Raw genomic sequence first — 17,513 nt, 5'->3', positions numbered from 1 at the left:
CAAAAATCTCAGCTAAGGAATATATCAACCCTCTATCTTACAGACCCCTATTAGAAATAGAGCAGAGACTCTGGGAATGAATTTTTGATGTAGTTACAGTGCAATAGCTTAGTTCATTTTAAGGATATGAATTTAACTAAAGCTCAGAAATCAGCTTGTCGTCTTCCCTGGGCTCAGGAAGAGAGGAGCACGCATACACACTGGTTTGGGACAATTCTGGCAACAGTCCAGTGAGAAAATATTGCATGCCAGGTTCACACTCAGTTATCTACAGTTTGGAAAAAAAAATTTTTTTTTCCCCTGAATAAAAAAAAGGTGAGGAAAAAAAAAAAAAAAAAAAAAAACCAAACCCTCATGAAAAGATAACCAATACAGCCTTTAGGAGAACTTTTAGCTTTCAAGCGCCTCATTGCAGAATCACACAAAGATGATTTTAAAAGCCAAATTTTAGAGTGAGATGTACAGTTCTGGGTCTTCAACAAATTCTGACAAGATTTCACACACTGTCAGAAAGGTTCTTTTCTCTTGCCTGGCTTCCCTGCGGTGGGAGAGGGGACAGAGCCAATGCCCCAACCTCCTTGCACTCAGGGAGCCACTTTGACCCAATTCCAGAAGCCCAAGGGCTGTCCTTAATTAGCATTGTAATTTATATTGCACAATTATGCAAATTGGGTACATAAACAAAATTATCCTTTCAGTTTGGCTTTGCTACTGGAGAAATGCAAAGCCAGTTAAAGATAAGAATAAAGAAAACAGAATACATTTGCTTTAATGCAGTGCACCATTTCTTAATTCATCCATTCTTTTGTTTTCCACTTTCACCTTGTACTTGGGGTTTTAAATTTTTTCTTTACTCCTATTTTGGTTTTTTTTTTCTTGCTTTTATGCTGTTTTTTCTTCTTTTACTTGGCTCCTTTCCTTGAGGAATTTTCCATCCCATTAATTCTGCTGCAGCAATTCATAACTCTTCAGGCCATTTGTTTTTTGATATGACTACTATCTTGACTCTCTGTATAGTTTCCCTTTTCTTTTTGCTCTCAGATTCTCTCTTTTCTCCTGGCATCCCTTTCTATTTTACTCCATTTTCCCATTAGTCTCACTTGCTTTTATAGCTGTGGGATACTCCTTGCCTGAGATCTAGCAAACACCCTCAGGGTGCAATAATTTTTCCTAGGAAAATGGAAAATAAGCATGGCAAATAACAACTTGGAAGATAGGGAATTTAAGATACAAATCCCAGTGAAATCTAACTGGAAGCCAGTGCCTAGAAGCAATAGACAATATCCAAATAGATACTAGCCACCAGATAATCGGTCAATAAATCAGCGTTACAAAGATAACTTTCCAACATTGGATGATATTCTAACTGAGCTAGTCCTTTCAAAAAGCCTTAACATTCCATGGAAGAACAGAAAATTTAAAATATTTAAAATTAGTAGAAACTATAACCTTCTAGATAAAGCTGGTTTTGCAAGAATAGTGGCTGCTGGTCCTTGACAAGGTATGGGACTAACAGTTAAGGGTATTTATAACAGAAGTGCTTGAACAGAACTAGGAAGAGAACAGAATTGTTCCTTGCTTTATCTGCCTAGAACCTTGGCATCCATAAGGAAATATCACTCTTGCTTCTTCTCCTTTTCCTCCTTCTCCTCCTCCTCCTGCCCTCTGGCTATAGGAACAGCAGCCACATTAAAATATAACCCAAGGTGGGATTGGGAGGGAGACAAACCATAAGTGACCCTTAATCTCACAAAACAAACTCAGGGTTGCTGGGGGGAGGGGGGTGGGGAGAAGGGGGTGGGATTATGGACATTGGGGCGGGTATGTGCTATGGGGAGTGCTGTGAAGTATGTAAACCTGGCGATTCACAGATCTGTACCCCTGGGGATAAAAATATATTATGTTTCTAAAAAAATAAAAATAAAAATAAATAAATAAAATATATAACCCAAGGGATACCCGACCTAACTTGGGCAAATCGGAACACCCTCCTTCTGGCTATAATTGTTCCACTTTGAGTAACACTCAAATGCCTTCCATGCAGGTTGTTAGTCCTTCTCTCTCTCTCTCTCTCACCCCTAACTCATCTGCTACTCTTCTCCAATCCACTTACTAAGTTCCAGCCATCCTGCCTGACTTCGTGTTCTTAGCTTACCATTTTCGTACCATTCAGCTTCTCCTGCAGTGATCTTCCTTCATTTTTTGATGGCTGGTTTCTTCTTGTCATTTGACTCTCTGCTCAAATGTCATCTCCAAGAAATATCCTCTTATATCTCTATCTAATGGTGACTTCTATCCCATTGATTGCTATATATATTGCTTTGTTTTTTTTTTTAATTTTATTTATTTATTTATTTTTTATAAACATATATTTTTATCCCCAGGGGTACAGGTCTGTGAATCACCAGGTTTACACACTTCACAGCACTCACCAAAGCACATACCCTCCCCAATGTCCATAATCCCACCCCCTTCTCCCAAACCCCCTCCCCCAGCAACCCTCAGTTTGTTTTGTTAGATTAAGAGTCACTTATGGTTTGTCTCCCTCCCAATCCCATCTTGTTTCATTGATTCTTCTCCTACCCACTTAAGCCCCCATGTTGCATCACCACTTCCTCATATCAGGGAGATCATATGATAGTTGTCTTTCTCTGCTTGACTTATTTCGCTAAGCATGATACGCTCTAGTTCCATCCATGTTGGACCCAGCAATTGCACTATTGGGTATTTACCCTAAAGATACAAACGTAGAGAACCAATTTCTTAATCTCTCTGAATTTCAGTTCTCTTATCTAAAAATCAAGGGCAATAATAAAACCTAACTGATGGAAAGATTTAATGTGATTATATATGCACATTTAAAAATTTTTAATTATTTATTTGTCAGAGAGAGAGGGAAGGAGGGAGCACAAGCAGGGGAAGCAGCAGGCAGAGGGAGAAGCAGGTTTCCCGCTTCTTCTGGGATTCAATCCCAAGACCCTGGGATCATGATCTGAGCCCAAGGAAGACGATCAACCAACTGAGCCACCCAGGCGTCCCCACATGCACATTTCTTATATGCAACTTCTGACATGTATTACATCCTACTTAAGGAAAGAACTGCAGCCTGGCTCAAGGGTGAAAGTCTACCTTGAACTGATACTTCAAATCTACCCTCACTGGTGTATCTTGCTTTTTGTGGCACATACTGCATTTCCATTTATTTTAGAACATGTTCTAAATTCTTTTTATGATTGGGTATATTTAGAGTATGACTTCTCTCCTTTTGCCTATGAACATTTATGCTCATCTCACCTTTGCTATATATCAGTTTCTGTGAAATATCCTAGGTGATACATATCCTAGGCATTTGTGAATGAAAAACACAATTGATGCTAAGAAATGAGGGAAATGATGACATAGATTGATCCTCTTCGAGCATAAGTTGGCAAGTATGAAGTATCCCAGTCTATGAAGAGAAGAGTACATGCATAGGATGAGATCATGGAGCACAGACAGTGTTGGAAGTTTGCTCCTCCTACTATTCTTGGTCATGGAACTCTTTACCTATTATAAGACATGGGTTGTTAGAGTAAGAATGAAATCTGGAAGGACTTGGACTAAATCAACTTTTGTGGATGAGGCTTGAGATACCGCTTTGCTGGTCCTATGGTAGAGGCCCATATCCTAATGTCCAGTCTACAGGGATCCTGTGAGTCAGCTCTGCCCTCACCACTCCAATAAACCAGAATGAGGCACAACAATCAGGGGAGGCAGGGGGTGGGGTTTATGAGAAAGAGGCATCCCCAAAAGTATTAAATCCTAAAACCCAGGGAGTAAGTAATGTAACGATAAACAAATGTAGCAGAAAGTAAAATGTGGGTCTCTAGTAAGTTAACGTGTATTTTTCTTTTTTAAATTGCAGCATATCTGCCAAAAGCAAAAATAAATAAATAAATAAATGAATAAAGCATTTCATAAAATTTTTATGAAATGAAATGAAAAGTATATGTAAAAAGTTTAAAAACCTACACATGGGTTATCCTGGGTAGGTCAGTCGGTTGAGCGTCCTACACTTCATTTCAGCTCAGATCATGATCTTGGGGTCCTGGGATCAAGCCCTATATCAGTTTCCACACTCTGTGGGGAGTCTGCTTGGGTTCTCTCTCTCCCTCTCCCTCTGTTCCTCCCTCTGCCTATTTCTCTCTCTCTTGTCCTAAAATAAATCTTTTTAAAAAATTACCAAAACAAGGGAATACTGTGCAGCCATGAAAAGAAATGAAATCTTTCCATTTGCAATGATGTGGATGGAACTAGAGGGTATCATGCTAAGAAAAATAAGTCGATCAGAGAAAGACAATCATCATATGATCTCTCTGATATGAGGAATTTAAAAGGCAGGGCGGGAGATCATGGAGAGTTGGGAGGCAAAAAGTGAAACATGATGGAATCGGGAGGGAGACATACTATAAGAGATTCTTAATTTCATGAAACAAACAGGGTTGCTGGGGGTTGGGGGAAGAGGTATAGGGTGGGTGGTTTACGGACATCGGGGAGGGTATGTGGTATGGTGAACGCTGTGAATTGTGAATTGTGTAAGACTGATGAATCACAGACCTGTACCCCTGGGCAAATAATACATTATATGTTAATTTTTTAAAAAAACTACAAAAAAAATAAAACTTTACACACAATTTAATGATATTGATTTTAAAAATATGTTGATATTTTAAAATATCATATCCTTTAGCTGAACCAAAACTGGAATTCAGATCCTGCTAAACAGCAGATTTGAATTTCTAATTGGCTTACAATTCCCAGAAAATTATGACCAAAAGATTGAATATCTTCTAACATAGTAGATCAGAGTACATTTACAGAGACTGAAAACTATTCTGACAAATTCTGGGTGTGGGAGAAAGACTAGAGATTGGGTACTATATTTTCTTTTTATATCCAAATTATAGTATGTATGGATTTCTGTGACTTCTAATTCAGCAATAACCACATAAAAGTAATGATTCAGATTTGCACAAAAATATAAAATTGTAAGAAGAATACTTAAAACATATTTATGGGCCATATAAGAAAACTTGAATACATGGAGAGACATCGTGTTCTTATATGGTAAGGTCAAATACTAGATATTGGTCATTTAAATTATCTACGCATGGCTGAGATGGAAATATTGGTATATTATAGGGTATTATTTTAATACCCCATACAAATTTTATTTGTTAGTACAATAGCCCCCCACTCATCTGCAGTTCCAGTGACCCACTGTCCAGAAGCAATGGTCCTCCCCCACAGTGTCAGAAGGACAATAGTAACCTGTTATGTCACGATGCCCACATCATTCTCCTCACTTCAGTTCACCACTTAGACACATTATCATCTCATGTTACTGCAAAAAGTTTGAGTATAATACAATAAGATACTTTAAGAGAGATAGAGACCACATTCATGTAACTTTTATTATAACATATTGTTAAGATTGTTCTATTTGATTATTATTGTTGTTCATCTCTTACAGTGCCTAATTTATAAATTAAACTTTATCACAGATATGTATGTGTAAGAAAAAATATGGCAAATATAGGGTTTGGTACTATCTGTGGTTTCAGATGTCCACTGGGGGGCAGGTCTTGGAATATATCCCCCTATAGACAAGAGCACTATGTATCTCATCAGGAAAATTGCAATGACCTTAGTCAACAAGATCACCCTATGTTTTTTCGTTTCCTATTTGTTGTATTCTCTTTCTTGTTTCTAATTTTTTTTTTTATCTTTACTCTTTACATAAAATTAAAGATACTTTGCTTAAAAATTGATTTAGTTCATGGAGTCCATGGGTGGCTCAGTTGGTTAAGCATCTGACTCTTGATTTCAACTAAGGTCATGATCTCAGGATTGTGAAATCGAACCCCATTTTGGGCTCCATGCTGGGCGTGGAGCCTGCTAAGATTCTTTCTGTCCCTCTCCCTCTTCCCCTCCTTCTAACTCTCTCTCTACCGAAAGAAAAAAAAAATGATTTAGTCATGATTCACGTGTTGATTTTACATTTCTTTAACCCAATTAAATTTATGTTACTTCTGTCTCTAAGTTTCTTCTCTTGGATTTATTGTCATCTATTTAGGTTCTTGAGATAAAGATTTGATTCGTTTACATTTATTTTTTATGTAGTAGAGGCTAGAGCCTATGAATTTGTTTCTGAGAGCAGCTTTGGTACTATACCTGTGCTGAAATGTGGTGCTGTAATGTTAGATTTCTAAATAGTATATGATTGTGGTTTTATTTTCCAATTTGTCCCAACAGTTATTGGCAAATTCTTTGTTTATTCAATGTTGCTTTGTTTCAGTGTTTGTTTTTTAAAAAAATATTTTGGGGGATATTTTTGTGAAAAAATTATTTTTAGTACCATATGTGATTTCTGTAATTTCTATTATTTATCACTTAGTTGCTCTTGACTAATACTAATCTATTTTACTAAATAAACCAGAGATGCTTAAAAAAATATGTGTGGTGTCTCTTTGTAGGGTGTAAGTATTTATAGATATCAAGTATTAACTTTTTTAAAAAATTTCCTTGATTTTAGCTAACTTACATGATTCTTCTCTAGTGATTTGGTGGTTACACATCATATTTATAGTTTATATGTGTTTATTTCTCCCCTTAAAATATCTCCACACATTCTTTTTACCTTATACTTGAGTCATTATCAAAGCCAAGAGTGAAACTCCTCCCAGTTAAGATGAAAATCTTGGTACATTTTTCCTTTATAATCCTCCCACTCCTCTCTCCCCCTTCCATGTCCACATTCCTTTTCTAATTTCTGTCAACATAATCCATAATTTAATACCAACTGATGATGCTGTTTACTTTTTTAAAAAAACATTTTTTATTTAGCCAATAGTTTTCACATTTGCATTCAGTTTTGTAAGCATATTTCCACTGATTATGTAAATTTACCTTTATGTTCATTCACAGTTGTGTTTCTGTTCCTGCATAATGGCTGGTACGTCATCCGTCCTCAGGAATTCTGGTGCAGGAACCAATGCAGTAGAATGAAAGAGAGGATAAGAACCTGACCAAGTGAACTTCTATAAGCTTCTAGAAGTGCAAGTTTGCCACAAACACATTATCACCAGGATTATGACAAATCCATAAAGCAGATTTTACCTTGGTAGTCCCATCTCTGCCATGGTCGCAACCACACACATACACACAAATCCATTCTAATGAGAATAAACACTTTACCATTTCCCATGCGCTAATACTCTTGGAATGTGTGACACCTACACTGACTTCATTGTTATCAGCCTTTTTTAATGGATTCACCTGTAAATAACTGTAAACATTGGTCTCAAACTCAGCTGCACATTGTAATCTCATGGGAAGGTTCTTAAACGCTTCTAATGACCTAGCTACTCACCAGACCAATTAAGTTCAGATCACTCTGGTTGAGACCCAGGCTTCAGTACTTTCTAAAGCTCCTCAGGTGACTATAGAGCCCAGCCAGGAATAAGAACACGGGGGAGTCAGTGTACGTCTGAATCCTCAGTCTAGTTGAGCCTGTAGATATGACGCAAAGTAAGAGCTTTTGGGAAACTTTAAAAAGAGATCCTGGGAAACAGAGCTTTCCTTAGGACTGTTGATAACCACATCAAAATGGAAAACACTTCTATCACTGCAGAACTGTTCCCTCATTTTTAACATGCCGATGAATGAAGCATCGAGCTCTGTTTTGGGTGGAGCGAAGAGACAACAAGAGGGCTCAGAGTCTGATGAACAGCTCAGCTAAAACCCACATGGAACAACAGATTGTTACCCAATTTTTTAAAACTAAAAACTGTTTCTTGAATTTGGTCAGGGATCTCTTACACAAGAAAATTTGGAGTTACGTCCTGATATGGAGGTTTTAACAGTTTTTTTCTTTACTTTCAGACAAACTGCCACATAGATGTTTCCTTATTTTATGCAGACTCAGACATTTGAATTCAGAATATGGACCAGATTATCTAGTTTTGAAGACTATCTAAGTGGAATCAAGAAAATATTCTCTCTGGAAATGCTCTTTGAGCATTGTTACCATAATAGTTAAAATGCTTGACTTGAGGAAAGATATAGATTAAGAAAAAAAAAAAAAAAGAAAAAAATAACTCAACTTTTGGTGGCATTTTGTCATATACTTCTTTCTAAACACACTGTTAAGTAATAAATAAACAACCATTCAAACTGTAGTTATTATTAGTTATAATGAAAGGAATCTACTATTTTTTATACATGATAATAATATTCATTCAATTGCTATTTTTTAATTTAAAATTTGTTTGAGAACATCATTCAATTTATTTTTAACTTTCCTCTTCCAGATTTTTTGAGGTATAATTGAGAAATAAAATTTTATATATTTGAAGTGTACAATGTGTTGATTTGATATTCATACATATTGTGAAATGATAACCACAGTCAGGTTAACACATCCATTACCTCACATATTTAATGTGTTGTGTATATGTGTGTGTGATGAGAACACTTAAGATCTACACTCTTAGTGAAGTTCGAGTGTATGAGCCAGTATTATTAACTGTGGTCACAATGCTGTACCTTAAAATCAATCAATTTAATAATTAACGGGCTTCTCAGGAAAGAGATAACATCTACAGAAAACAATGAGCTCCGTTAGCATCACAGAGCTAAAACTTATTATTTTTGGTTTCTTGCCTGCTAGGGAGTATCCATTTATTTATTGTGTGGTTGCTTTTAAATATGCTGTTAAAAATATGCCAATGCACTTGTCAGGCAGAGAACCTTAATTATATTTTAAAGATAGCTTTCTTTGTAATAGAATTTGGATTTCTGAAGATACAGAGCTTGACTAAAAAAATATTAATCATATAGAAAAATAATCCAGAAGTTAAAATGACTTAAGTTTTTTCTACAGTGATTTTTGCCTGGTCCTGTGCTTCTCAAAGAGCCCCAGGACCAGCAGCAGCCAGGGCACTTGAGAATTTTAGAAATGTAAACCCTCAGGCTCCACCCAGCCCTACTGAGTCAGAAACTCTAAGGTTAGGGCCAGAGATCTCCTTCTCTGTGATTCTGTTACACTCTGAAATTTGAAAATCTTTGACATGATAAAAATGCCCCTGGGGCGCCTGGGTGGCTCAGTGGATTAAGCCACTGCCTTCGGCTCAGGTCATGATCTCAGGATCCTGGAATCGAGCCCTGCATTGGGCTCTCTGCTCAGCAGGGAGCCTGCTTCTCTCTCTCTCTCTGCCTGACTCTCGGCCTACTTGTGATCTCTCTCTCTCTCTCTCTCTCTGTCAAATAAATAAATAAAATCTTAAAAAAAAAAAAAAAACACAGGTACTAGAACAAACACAAAACAACAAAACCTCTGACCCTTCCACTGGCTTATTTTATTTTGTTTAGAAATGATTTTACCTGCATTGAAAGATTATATTTGCCTAGGAAGTTCATTTTTCCTTTCAGTAGAATTAATCAGGGTACCTATCATTCTGTTTTTCTGTTACACGTCAAAGATTCATGACTGGTTTTCAGCATCTTTTAAAGTACATTTAAGTGATCATTAATTCCTCACATTTGCTTTCAAAAATTCTTTCAAGCAGCAGTGTTAGATTTCACATGTGCTTTACTTACCTCATTGAGATAATGTTACCATAATGATCTCACTTATATGTTGCATAATTAGATCTAATATCTCTCTAATGAGATACACCATGTTATTTGGAACCAGCTGCTCTATCATGAATAGCAAAGGACACTCTACAAGAAATTTTCCAAGATATTCAAGAATAATGTTAAGTGGTCATTTCATACAAATTATTTTTCCTCCTTTCTTTAAGAATCTATTTGTTTCTGGATGGATATTAACATTCACATTTCCTCAAGGACTAAAGGAGTCCGCTGACTTTGGCATTAGACATAGTACGTAACAACTATTTGCTGTGAGAATAAAAACTCTCTGTTATCAAGAAACAGTTACCTGAGAATCTAGACCAGAGTGCTCTAACTTTTTTTTTACATTTGTACATTTACAGTATATATTAAATTCTTATGATGTTATAGTTTAAGAAAGAACATTCTTTATATGAAGAATATACTTATTAAAAACGAGTTGCATGCAGGTTTAAGAATGTGGTAGCCATTTTTTTTCAGTAACTACTTATATGTTCAATAAATATGAGATGGAAATAAGTATATATATATATCTTTGGGGCTTGCTTCACTGGTTACTCACGCATATGAAAAAAACCTATGTGCATATTTAATACAGACAAATGAATACACAATAGACATAGGTAGACACACAAAGTGGACTGCATGGAGCCTACCCACTAGTTTATATTCAAGGGTATTCTCATCTTTCCGCTGAATGTAAATACATGACTATTTATCTAAATTGTATTTGCTTGTTAATGAAACCAGAACAGGCAGCATTTTATGAAAGTGTGGTGAATTAATGGCTAAAATTACTTCGCCTCCCTACAGCCTTCTGAGTCTCTACAGAAGAGGAAATTAAGGGAGACAAACTGAACTGTGATGCTCTGGGACTCCCTTGATTCTGCCTGTCACCGTTGTAAGCCAGCTCAAGGCCTCGGGGGAGTCTGCCTGCTCAAGCCTTCCTCAGCCAGCCAGACGGTGACGGCCCACTGCTTTTATTCATTACCCTGAATGTAATGCACTAAATTTAACAAGTAACACACTCAGCGGGAATTTATTGGCCTTTTGCAGCATGATTGCAAGGTAGGATATGGATATGGATTCCAATTACTGTTGACACCCAGATAAGAAGAACAAAGCCTATATATAATTATTAATCAAAGTTGATATTTTAAGGAAATGAGAATAAATAAATAAATAAATAAATAACTCTATTTTATTGAAGCAAATATTCCCAAGTTGAGAGAAATCTCCCTGGTTATACAGCGCTAGCATTCCAATTAAATATAATAGCAATAATAAAATGGCAGCATAGTGGCAAAGTGATCCTATAAAGCACCAATTTTCATATCAAAATAGCTGTGTGGAGCAGATGTATAGTAGAGAAAAGGCTAACAGAATCCAAACATGGACTTGTAATATGTAAATGAATGGTCAAATAGCGATCTTTAAGAATTTAGTGTTTTTAGTTAGAAATCATAATCCATTTAATAGTGTTATTCCAGATGATAGTTATAAGTAGCTCTATGTGAATAAGGTAGGACGAGTGACTGTAGGAAAATATGGGGTCGCACTTTCATATCTATAGCACTGGCATTACCTGATCATGAAAATTAAATACTGTTGGCATACAGATATTTATGAGGAAACTCAAATGCCTTGGGTTGCGATAAGAACATGAAGAAAGGAGCTAGAATTTTCACTCACTTTGGGCAATGGTGTGTTATAGTTATGGTTTGTTTTATTTATAAAGGCCAAAAGAACACAACACATGTAAAGGCATAAGAAAGAAAGAACAGGATTTTATTTTATCAGACTGTATGTGAATGAATGATACTAAAAATATAAGGCACATGAAAACAAAGGGAACATCACTTTCTCCCTGATTAACCCAAATGGCCAACTTATTATTGAAATAAGAGGCAACATGCATCACTGGTAAAGGGTTGAACTAGTACGTTACAAAGAATCATATCCTGGCTTTAATAATTACTGGTACTCTGACCTTGAGCCACTAATTTAATCTCTGTTCCTTCAAGTGTAAAATAGAGATGATTATAGTAGCTACCTGTGTTGTTATATTAACAATACTGCATTATATACTTCTAAGTTGCTAAGAAACCAGATTAAATGTTCTCACCACCAAAAAGAAATGATCATTATGGAACATGACGGTGGTGGTAACTAATGCTATTGTGGTAATCATACTGCCGTATACAAATGCATCAAATCAACATGTTGTGTTGTAAACTTACACAATATTGTATGTCAATTATATCACAAAATATTTCTGATAAATTAATATGGTTCTCAGCACAAAGGAAAAACTCAATAAACAGTAGCAAATTTCATGGTACTTAGTATTATTTTAATCTACTCGATATTACTCTGATTAGTTTGGACCCCAGAGTTGTAATTTTATAGAAAAGTCTTATCACATAACTGTGTGGAGTTAAACAATGTGCATTTCTAGGATTTGGAATGCTAAGGTATAATACAGGTCTAATGACACCTGCCTTTGAGAGTAGATGGTAAATTTGGAGAAAATATGTGTATATGTCCATGAAACTCAGGACATAGCCTGACACCACCCAAAAATGGAGGTATTTTTTTTTTTTTTTAGGATCTATAGATGGACACTTGCATTTAGTTGTTATTGCAATTCCACTTAGAATTCATTATCATCCCCATTTCTTAGGAAATGTAATGAAGGATGAAATGTAAATTGTCTGTTCAAGACCACAGAAATAACAAGAGCTTCGACTCACTTTAGGTCAAAGTGAGCATAAGTAAGTGTTCTTTCTGCTATAGTCACCTCCTTTTGTAGGTAAGAAGATAAATGTGGATCTCTGACAGAATATGTTTGTGTGTGTCTTTGAATGTATGAAACAGTCATGTTCTCCTGATAACTGGTATACAGTTTGGGTTTTTAAAGAGAGTAGTTAGATGAAAATCGTCTATGTGAGGCCATGGTTTTCTCTGACTTTCCTAACAATGTCATGGAGCTTATGTATTAAGGGTCTTACATAATTGGTATCCCAAAGTAAAATTATCTACAGAAGTAGAAAAAATTACTTCTACCCCAATGTGACCTACTAACTGGGGATCAGTCTTCAAAAAGCCAATAGTCCAAAGGAAGCAGTTAAGTGACATGATTTCCATAATAATAAAATGATTACCTAGACTGAAAATTTTAACTAAAACTGCCAAAGAACATTTTTTCTCTCTCTCTATATATATATACACCTTAATATTTTTACTATTGAATTCAATCACCTCTTTAGAACAATTTTTGTTTCACAATAATTTGGGTCCACATGTAAAAGCTATTCATAGAACTTATAGATAGAAACCTAGTCTTCTGAATCAAAGAAACATGAATAACATTGATTTTAAAAATTAAGGAAAAAGAAATTAAGTCAAATAGTACTTTAAGGAAATCCTGTGTAAATGCTTATATTGAATGAAATTCATCACTGATGAATGGATAAATAAGTTGTGGTAAACACACACACACACACACACACACACACACACACACAGGAATATTACTCAGCCCTAAAAAATGAAATCTTGCTATTTGCAAAGTAATAGGAGGAGCTATTTATGGAGTATTATGCTAAGCAAAATCAGTCAGAGAAAGACAAATATATATTATTTCACTGATATGTGGAATTTAAGAAAAAGAAACAATCGATCATAGGGGAGAAAAAAGAGAGGTGAACCAAGAAACAGATTCTTAATTATAGAGAACAAACCGATGGTTACCAGCCAGGAGAGGGGTTGGGGAGTGGGTGAGATAGGTGATGGGGATTAAGGAGGGCACCTGTTTTGATGAGCACAAAGTGATGTATGGAAGTGATGAGTCACTATATTGTACATGTGAAACAAATATTACACTGTGTGGCAACTAACAGGAATTTAAATAAAAACTAAAAAAAAGAACAAAAGATTTAAAAAAATCATCCATTCACTCATGCTTTCAACAATGGTACACTAGCTGCCTCCTTTTTGGGAGGTCTATGCTAGTACTGAGGACATGGGACTCAATCAGCTAGACAAGGCCACCGCCCATACAGTAGTGAAGAAAGATACAAAACAATCATATAATTGCAATTCTAATGAGGATGTTGACTACAGTGGGAGCCTATATAAGGATTTCAGTCTGCTCTTGGAGAGGGGTCAGAAAGATCTCATTAGGAAATAACTTCACCTGTGCAAACTTGATCCTCACACCAACCCAATAAGACCAGCCAAACTATCATCACCCCATTCACAGAATTTAAAAAAAAAAAAAAAAGGAGGGGAAAAAAGGCATTCAATATCCTAACAAACCAGACAGTTGGTAAGGGGTAGATCCAAGATCCAAACCCAGGCCGTCTGGTTTTAGACTCTGCTTTTCACCCCGTGCTATGGACGTTCATGTGCCTTTGTGAGGGGCAGCAAACACACTCCAGAAAGAAAGGTGTGAGAGAAGAACCTGAGGTGGGCCAGAACCAGTGCTCTACGTAAGAGCCACTGTTCAACAGAAATATGAGCCAAATATGTAATTTTAAATTTTCTAGTAGCCATGTTACAAAAAGTAAAAAGAAACAGGTGGTTACAATACTCGGGAAAGGTGATTTGGCATTTTCTCATGAAACTAAACACGCAGATACCATATGAACTGGCAGTTGTACTCAAGCATTTATTCCCGATAAATGAAAATGTATATCCACACGAAAATCTGTACCGGAATGTTTATGGCAGTTGAATTCATAATTGCAAAAACTATAAGCAACCCAGGTGTCCTTCAGTGGGTGAGTAAACAGAGTGTGCTACATCCTGCTCATGGAACGCTCTTTGGTTAAAAAAAAAAGGGACTACTGATGCAGGGAACGACTTGGGTCAATCTCGAGGGGATTGTGCTATGCAAACAAAGCCAATTCCCAAAGAATACACCCTGTATGATTCCATCTACATCACCTTTTGACATGACAAAATTATATAAATGGAGAACAGATTGATGGTTGCTAAAAGCTGGGGCCAGGGGAGGGATGGAGCACAGATATGCTGTGGATGTGGTTATAGAAATGCAACATAAGCGATCTTTGTGGTGAAGGAACGGCTCTGAATCCTGACATGGTGGTACTTACATATGTGATTAAACAGAACAAAGCACACGTAGACCCAGACACGTGTACGATTAAAACTAGGGAAAGCGGAGTAGGATTTATCATTGTCAATATCCTGGTAGTCACACTGTAAGGATGGAGATTACCACTGGGCAAAACCTTAGGGAAAGGAAACCTTGGGTTTCTCTCTATTATGTCTTACAGTCACATGGGAATCTAGAATTACTTCAAGATAAAAAATGTTAATTAAAAGAAAGAAATTAAGTTTATTCTGTTCTACTTAATCAATACATCTGAAATACTTCCATTTCAACATATTAAACAATATAAAAATTATGGACATATTTCACTTTATTTCATACTGTCCAGTGAGATCAGCCACATTTCAAGCTCCTGTTAGTCAGTGACTAGTAGCTACTACACGGGTAGCACAAGTAGTGTGAATACAAAGATAAGAAGTGAAGACAGACGTTTAAGAGGTAGGCATGGGTCAAGCTCTACAAATGGCAGAGTCATTGCAGTGGCCTATGGAACCTGGTAATGTAGTAACCTCCTGTCTTCTTTCTTCTTCATTCTTCTCAGGGACACCAGAGTCCGTGTTCTTCCTAGAAAATGAGAAGCATGCTCCAACCTCAGAAACCTTGCTCTTGCTGTTTTCTCTGCCTAGAATCCTCATTTCAGAATATCTCTCTGACTTATTCCCACACCAAGAGTTGTCTCTGCTCAGATGTCTCTCAGAAGGTGTTTTCTGACCAACTTACATAAAAGAGCCAATTCTACCATTCTCCAACACTCTCTATCCACCCATTATACTACTTTAATTTTCTTGATAGTACTTACACTCCTGGACCTTCCATATATTTACCTGTTTATTGTCAGTTTCCCACAGAGCCTGGAACAGTGCCTGGTGCACAGAATACATCCAGTGAGTATTTGCTGAATGAATTGTTTGATGAACAAATTAATTATGTTTAACTCTTTCACTAGTCTCAAATGAACTGCCTGCCTCAAATAAAATCTACATTTTTCTGGGATTCAAAATATGACATAATAAATATCAGAAATTGAGTTAAATCTCCTGGATTTTTATTTATTTTGTTTATTATTTTTATTTTTTAATTTTCTGAATTCTTAAAATATAATTCACAGAAACAATTTCTTTATATTCCAATAAAATCAACTATATATATATTTAATTTTATTTATTTATTACATATTTTAGAGAGAGAAAGGGGGAGGGAGTAACCACAGTTGGGGAGGGACAAAAAAAGAGACAGAGAATCTCAAGCAAATTCCACTCTGAGCTTGGAGCTCAGTGAGATGTTCAGTCTCATGATCCTGAGATCATGACCTGAGCTGAAATCAAGAGTTGGATGTTTAATCAACTAAGCCACCCAGGCACCCCAATCAACAAGATATTTCTAATATATAAATTAAGCTTTTGGCTAAAAGTTGTTTTTTTTTTTTAACACTGCCTCTTATTTTTAGAGAACCTGTTTCTGATATAAGACCATTTAATTTATATTTTTTTCTACAGTCATGATAAATTTCTGTACATCTCGTTGTAAAATTTTTTCACCAAGTAAATACATTTAGAAATTCTGAAAAATGGTATTCATTATTCCTAAAGGTGTTATTAAAGTCCTCCTAGTACATTGATCCTTTCTTGACATACTGCCTTCTGATGGAAGCATTCTCCAATAACCCCAATCAGAATTTCTTTCGCTCCTGCACTTCCATCATTGCATCTAATATCTATCTTAACCCAATGCTGATTCCAGTCTACTTCTATCAAAAATATTAATGAAAATATTCTCACTCCAGGAAGGCAGAAATTGTCTTTTTCTAAGTTATTAATATAATGATTTACACGTCTCAGTTGGACTGAGATAAATATTTGATGAATTGAATGAATTCTGTTTTGTTTTAATAATGTATGCTTTTATCTAGTCTAGAAGACTTGATAGGCAAGTGTTGCATAAGATAACCTCTCAAGCACAAATTCATATCATCCAGTATTTTTCCCAGAAAAGAACTAATATTTATTAAGCTCCTAAGATACATTAAAGATTTCACATATGATCTCATTTAGTCCCCATAATATATGTACTATTATTATCTCCATCTATGAAGAAATGAAAGCTCAGAAAAAAATATGTAGCTTTCAAGTGAGGAAATCAACCCTCACATTTGCTAATTCACTAGAAAGACCCACAGAACTAACTGAAACCAACTATACTTACAGTTGCTGCAGGGAAAGGATGCCAAACATCAGCCAAAAAAAGAGACATAGTGCAGAGTTTGGGAGGGATCCAAATATGAAACCTTCATTGTTCTCAGGACCTGTTTCTCTGCTGTATTGGTCTGTGACAATATGCATGTAGTAGTGCCAACAGGGGAGCTTACATGAGCTTCAGCATCCAGAGTATGTATGGGGGCTTTATTACATAAGCAGGATTGATTGATTTACCAGGTTTTCCAGAGGGTCCCATGAAAAACAGAGACTCCTATCACTAGGGAAATTTCCGAGGGTTTATAGGAACCTCCCAGGCACTAAGTACAAGGGCCAGACCTCTCTTGGGTGAGGCCAAATTCCTCACTATGCAGTATCATTTACTATTTTCTTGGATAAAATTCTCCAGTTCCTTAATCTGACATGAAATATAGTTCTAGAAGCTCAGCATATCTCAGTGGTGTTTCTGTAGGTTAAGCCCTGATTTATCAATATTCTCTTCT

General features: G+C 36.1%; 1 long non-coding RNA gene across 1 annotated transcript in view; it reads right to left on the bottom strand.

The window, feature by feature from the left end:
• The window catches only part of LOC131825264 (uncharacterized), a 57,825-nt gene that overhangs the window by 14,766 nt on the left and 25,546 nt on the right, over positions 1–17,513 (bottom strand). Inside the window, exon 3 of the long non-coding RNA XR_009351180.1 lies at positions 6,949–7,018. This is a non-coding gene — a long non-coding RNA (uncharacterized LOC131825264). The remainder of the gene's footprint in view (positions 1–6,948; positions 7,019–17,513) is intronic.

The sequence above is a fragment of the Mustela lutreola genome, chromosome 2 (genome assembly GCF_030435805.1).
Source record: "Mustela lutreola isolate mMusLut2 chromosome 2, mMusLut2.pri, whole genome shotgun sequence".
Lineage (NCBI taxonomy): Eukaryota > Metazoa > Chordata > Mammalia > Carnivora > Mustelidae > Mustela > Mustela lutreola.
This window is presented reverse-complemented; position numbering and strand designations above follow the sequence as displayed.